Source organism: Miniopterus schreibersii (genome assembly GCF_964146895.1).
Source record: "Miniopterus schreibersii genome assembly, chromosome: 1".
In the NCBI taxonomy this organism is placed as follows: Eukaryota; Metazoa; Chordata; class Mammalia; order Chiroptera; family Miniopteridae; genus Miniopterus; species Miniopterus schreibersii.
The window spans coordinates 93,473,777-93,480,955 of NC_138101.1; positions in this window are offsets into that span (position 1 = coordinate 93,473,777).

Sequence of the window (7,179 nt, forward strand, 5' to 3'; positions counted from 1 at the left end):
TTATGCAAGTACCACAATGTTTTGGTTACTGTAGCTTTGTAAGTTTTGAATCAGGAAGTGTGAGTTCCCCAACTTTATTCTTGCTTTTCAAGATAGTTTGGCTAGTCTGAACTCCTTTCAATTCTATGTGAACTTGAGCAATGGGGCTTTTCCATCTCTGCAAAACAGCAGTTAGAATTTTGATAGGGATTACACCGACCTACAAGTCACATTGTGTAGTATTGACCTTGTAACAACATTAAGTCCTTTAATCCATGAACACAGGATGTCTTTCCATTTTCTCTGTCTTCATAATTTCTTTCAATGATGTTTTCTAATTTTCAGTGTACCAGTCAGTCCTTCACCTCCTTAGATAAATTTCTTCCTAGGTATTTTATTTTTTTTAGATACTATTGTAATTGGAATTGCTATCTTAATTTCCCTTGTGGCTTCTTTATTGCTGCTATTTTCCTTTTTCTGTTCTTTTTAAATCTTCACTCGAAGATTTTTTCCATTGATTTTCAGAGGGATTGTAAATTTGCTGGTATATATAAGTTACAACTGTTATACTCTTGTTTTGTTTTTTTAAATATATCTTTATTGATTTCAGAGAGAGGAAAGGAGAGGGAGGGAGAGAGACAGAAACATCAATGATGAGAAAGTCATTGATCAAGCCCACAACCGGGCATGTGCCCTGACCAGGAATCGAACCCTGATCGCCAGGATCCCAGGTCGACGCTCAACCGCTGAGCCACGCCCGGCCGGGCATAACTGTTATACTCTTGATGATGTGATTGGTTTTAGAATGTTTTCCAATATCATAACTCTGATTATTATAATTGTTAACTGAATAAATTTATTTTGAGTTCACCAAGCTTATTTGCTAGGTATAAACTTGTCACATCTATTTGACTTGCTTCCAACCCAAGCTATCATTGGCTTCTCTTCTTAAATAATATTCTAACCCTAATCTTTCATTTTTATCTTCCTAATTACCATTTCAAAGGCTAACACCCATAACCTACCTGAATCTTATCAACAAACCCATGTGCCAGGTTCTCTGTCATTAACGTATCACCGACATCTAGGAGCCTGCTTTCACAAACCAGCATTATCAAATGCCACCAAATCAGATCACCAGCAAATATTATTTTTCTTTCTATAGGTTAGTAAAGTGGGCCATAGGCAGCTCTCTAGCTGCCCTTGCTATGAGTGCCAAATGTAAAAAGACTACAAAAGAAATAAAACTGTGTTTCAAAAGAATGCATAATCAATCCATATCCATAAATCACTTGAGCAGCATAACCTGTGAATACATGAAAAAGTCAACAAGTACACTATGTATATTATTACACACATGCAGGCAAACTGTAGTTCATGAGGCCTCCATGAAAGACATGTTTTAAGCTGTCCCTTGTTGCTGTTCCTCTCTGAGGAAAGGAGTATCAGGGGTACCTATAAGGACAGGACATAATATAGCATTTCATGATTCCAAGGAAGGATGAGATATTCAAATGTGTAGAATGAGAAAACAATAAAGTGGGTCCAAATTATTTTTCCAACTTGGGTTAAAAAAATAAAATTGATGCATTATCATATTTAACAATTTAAATATAAAAATTGAATTGAATGTGATTAGAAACATTTAATTTGAATTAATTTCTGAGTGGAGTGGCTTAGAAAATATTCACAGGGATTCTCCGAGCCCTAAAAGCCCTCTATCTTATTTCAAAGGGAGGATTTCAAAATGCCTGGTCCCCTTCATCATACCTGTTCAATTCTGCCACCATTTGTTCAATATTTAATTTGTCCTGGGACTGGTACTACCCACTGGAGATACAGAAATAAATGACTCAGTGGCCTCTCAATTGTTCATGTTTCATATTTAGGTGGGAGGTAAATGTGTAGATACTCTGTTAGTCTGTTCAAGCTGTTCTAACAAAAATACCACAGACTGGGTGGCTTATAAACTACAGAAATATAGTGTTCACAGTTCTAGAAACAGGGAAGTCCAAGATGGTGCCAAATTGCTTGTGTTCTGGTAAAGGCCCTCTTCCTTCTTCAGAGCTGGTGCCTTGTCACTGTGTCCTCACATGGTGAAAGGAGCTAGAGATCTCTCTAGGGCCTTTTTTGTTTAAGGCACTAATCCCATTCATGAGGGCTCCACTCATGATCTAAGCACCACACAAAGGACCACCACCTCCTAAAAATCTTGGGATTTCAATCTATTAATTCTGGGGGCAATCAAACATTAAGACCATAATACATGTTTACATAAGAATTGGCATGTTAGGGATTTAGGGCCATCACTGTGTGGGAGCAGAGTAGAAAACAACGCAATGACTATCTGAACAAGAGAAGTAAAAAAGAGCTCATCACAATGGTGCTACTTACAATGAGTAAGGTTTAATAGTGTCTCCAAATCATAATTCTGCTTATGGAATCACAAGACTTTATGGTTCCATTTTGAAACTGCTCTTGGTACTTTACCATATCAATGTAAACCATCTTCTCCAAGCCCTGAATTATATGTCCCCTTGTGTTATTTATAGATATGCATATTTTCCTCTCCAGACTTGAAATTTCTTTGAGATCAGATTCCATTTTCTATTCAATTTTGGATCTCCTACAATGCTCAGTATCCTGCTTTGAATATACAAATTCATGCCATATATCTTTGTAATATAAATATATTGCAACAGTAGTTATGTACATAAAGAACCGAGGAATGGCAAATTTGGACTCAGCTATGAAGATGTGGAAGCCTCCTGTGATGAGGTCAAGGTAATAGCTAACAAAGAGAAGTGGAAATAAGACACAAAATGTACCAAGAGAGCCCCAGCCGGTTTGGCTTAGTGGTGAGAGTGTCGGCCCACAGACTGAAGGGTCCTGTGTTCGATTCCGGCCAAAAGGCATGTACCCTGGTTGCAGGCCTGATCCTCAGTCCTAGTTGGGGCTCATGCAGGAGGCAACCGATCGATGTGTCTCTCTCACATCGATGTTTCTCTCTCTGTCTCTCTTCTCTCTCCCTTCCACTCTCTCTGAAAAGCAATGAGAAAAATATCCTCAGGGTGAGGATTTTTAAAAAATTAAAAAAAAAAAGTGTACCAAGAGAAGCTACATTTGTTTGTAAACTATATTTACATCTAACACATAATTTTTAGAATTACAAGATAGAGTAGAAAATAGGTGACCTTTGACCATCTGTGGTTCATAACAAATCAGTTTACTAAGTCTCATAGGAAACTTTGTTCCTGGGCTAGGAGAGCTCATTTTTACAGTTGTAAATAGATGTATACACAGCAAGTTTTAAAACAAGATATAATATATGCACTATCAGCATAAATAGATACACTGTGAGAAACAGAGAGAAATAAATGATTATAAAGAATTACATATTTCTGAGATTTTGGTATCTGAAAGTTTGGTCATTAACACTGAGAGTTATGGAAATATGAGTGGTATAAAGTGTTATTTCCATGTTAAGGTGTGTGATATTATGATTTATAATAAATATATATTTAGTCTTTGTTCCTGTTCCTGGCACAGAGCTCCCGAAACCCTTGTAATTCCCCTAAGTGAGGAGAGTAATAACAATGTCTTTTGCTATATTAATAAGGTGACTTTTGGACATCACTAAGGATAGGGGCTGGTTGCCAGAAGAACTCACCATGTGCTTAGAAGGTTGGAACTTTCAGTCCTACTCCCCTGCACCTCCAGGGAGGAGAGGGGCTGGATGTTGAATCAGTTGGCAATGGCCAATAATTCAATCAATTGTGACAGTAATGAAACCTCCACAAAAACTCAGAAAGACTCCGTTCTGAAAGCTTCCATGTTGAACATGTGCAGATTTGGGGAGAATGGTGCTCTGGGAAAGCACATGGAAGCGCCAAGCCCTTTCCCATGTGTGCCTTTGTCCTATGCACCTCTTCTATCCGGTGTTCCACAGTTATATCCTTTTACAATAAGCCCGTAATCTAGTGACTAAATGGATTTCCTAAGTTCTGTGAACCACTCTAGCAAATTAATGAAACCCAAGAAGGGAGTCATGGGAACCTCTGATCTGTAGCCTATCAGTCAGAATGGGATTGGCGTCCTGGGTTGGAGGGGGTCTTTGCAACCTCCAATTTGTAGCTGATTGGTCAGAAGCAGAGGTGACAACCTAGGCTTTTGACTACAGTTGACAGGAGAGGGAAATGCAGTCTTTTAGGACCTGTGGAATCTGAAACTGTCTCCAGGCAGATAGGACGTCAGGATTGAGTTGAATTGTAGAACACCCAACTGGTGCCTGGAGATTGGTAACAAGAAATTTTAACAACATAAAATTTTGTTTAATAATGATAGCAATAAGAGTATAGAGTTTTGAGATTGGGGATACATATGTAACTATATACTATGTAAAATAATTTTAAACCACCATTCTTGGGTGCTTAAGCACCCTCCTTTTGCTTTTCTCTAGGAAAAGAAATTTATTTTCTCTCCTGAACTCACTGCAGTGTTCACACAACATTCCTATCTGTCATCCTCTCTACAATTACTTTAATTTACTCAAATTAATTCCTAGATTCTCCTTTTAAAAGCTTCTTAATGTTCCCGTTCCCTTCCCAATAGCTGTTATCCTGCCTGGACTAAAGGTTTTGTATCAAGTGAATTAATCCATACATCCTTGGCAATTGTGAATAGCTAAAACTGGCTCTATTCTTTTTTCTTTTTTTTTGTATTTCTATTTTTGTAGGTTTTTCCATCATTATTTTTACTTATTGTTTTTATTAGTACTAATTTGCATTTTACTTTATTTAATCTTTGCAAATTTTATTGAAATAAAATATATAAATAAATTGCTACTGTAAAATGTAAGTAACTCTAAGCTCATTTTACTTTAAGTGCCTGAAAGATAGGAGCACTTTTAGTGCTCTGTTATTTTCTTTGATTGACTCACTGGTAAATGCTTGAATAAAGAGCACCAAGAACTAAAATAAAAATTTATTTTATTTTTATTTTTAAGATATAATTTCTAGTAGTATGGGAAATTAAAATTTGTAACAATTATTATTTGAATGCAAATACACTACCACTTATATATCTGATCTTGTGATCCAAAAATCACTTTATTTGTTTACAATATATATGAAGTCCATAATAAATAAATACCAACAATCTAATCCTGCTTTGGGCAGATTATTTGAAACAATGCAACTTGATCACTCTTAATTCTAGTTCTATGGTCCAATTGTGGTTCATAGTCTAGTTCTATGGTCCAATTGTGTTATTACTTTCTCTAATTAAAAATATATATATATCCCAGAGGATATTTTTTCCATTGTTTTACAGAGAGAGTAGAAGGGAGAGAGAGAAAGAGAAGGAGGGAGGGAGGGAGAGGGAGAGAAGGAGAAAGAGAGAGAGAGAGATGTGAGAGAGACGCATTGATTGGTTGCCTCTCCCACCCTAGACTGAACCTACAACTGAGGTTCATGTCCTTGGCCAGAATCAAACCCAGGTCCCTTCAGTTCAAAGGCCAACACTCTAACCATGGGGCCAAACCTTCTAGGGCTCTCTAGTCATTTTTATTCAAGAATGAATAGTACAGTTTAGACAAACCCTTCTTTCATAGAAGTATTTTCAATATTTTTTTAATGACACCAAATGGTCCCTACAGCATTTCTCAAACTTTAGTGGACATCAGAATTAACTTAGAAACAAGTCAATGTTTGGCTTTCAAGCTTGCTTAAGGGAACCTGTGTGGAGCCAAAATATCTCAATAGTTTGCATCACTTACAGTAATTTTGAAGCATGTGATCAGAGAGCAAGACTCTGAGAAGGACTGGCTCATAAGATGTCACAATATCTGGAAAGTAGAAAATACAGTTAGTATAATTTGTTCTTCATAAGTGATTTTTAAAATTTTTTTCACCATTTGGATTAACTGATGTTATGTATATGCAATCTTATATGACATGAATGTTTCATAAAAAACAATTATTTTTTTCTGACAAATACAGTTAAAAGTTTTCATTCTTTATTACCTTGGAAACTTAATATTTCCCTTAAAAAGTGTTTGGATTATTAAAAATGAAATGTTTATTTTCAAATAAATGAGAAACTACTCTTATTAAGTCTTATTACCCTTAGTGATGCCATGTCAGCATCCTATATTAATTCACAATTTGGAGGCCTTTTCTACACTACAAAAATGGTTTGGGGCATAAAATTTCAAGTGATTATCAAATAACATTTCACTCTTTTATGCTAAATTGTCAGATAATTAATTGCAATATTTAATTATATAAATTTAATATTCTAATAAATTAAACTGAAAAATTTTATGTTTCCCAAAGATATTTATTAGAATGCTTTCACCATTAATTTGATCATTAGCTCACAAGAAAATAATATGGAGTAGCATTAAAGTTTTCCAAAGGAAAAAAAAATGAAGTTAGTCACTATTATTGCATTCTTTAGAATTTCAAATTTCTTCAGATCTCAAAACGTGGCCAAAATTGTGATTAATATGACTTTGACACAAAGGAAGAGAGCAAATCAACATTAGTAATTCATAAAGTATTTTTATGATAGTAATGCCATTCACTTCATTAAAGTGGTTAAATTATTGCAATACTTTCAAATCAATGAGAAATTATGTCTTTAAATCAATAGTAATTATACTATATAACATTTTAATGCTCGATAGTTTTATAAGCATCTTCCCCAAAATGTTGTATTTTAAAAGCATCATCTTGATGTTAGATTAACTCTTTAATGGATCAAGTGTAACTATTTAATTATCACCAATGGTAATCTAAAAGGGAAGTTTCTTTCCAGAGGATCTTTGAAGTTAGAGGTAAAATAAAATAGTGGGTAATTAATCAATGTCCAGTTTTTTAGGTAAGTAAATAAGACAGATTTCTTACTTTTCCTCAGAGTGTTACATATTAAAATTTTGAGGAATAGCTTATTTGTATGTTAATTTTTTGTTATTTTCAACTTTTATTCTGCTTCTGTTCAGTGGTGTAATTTTATCTTTTACCTTAAAGTCTATGAAATTATCTTTCAATTGTACTATTTCCTCTATTTATGAATTACAATTTATATATTCAACTACATTTTCCTATTTTTAGCTCAAGATAGACTGACCTCATTACATTCTATTTATTTCTTTGTTTTTTCTCTTTGTTGGCTATAGATTCTCTCTTGGTTTTGACT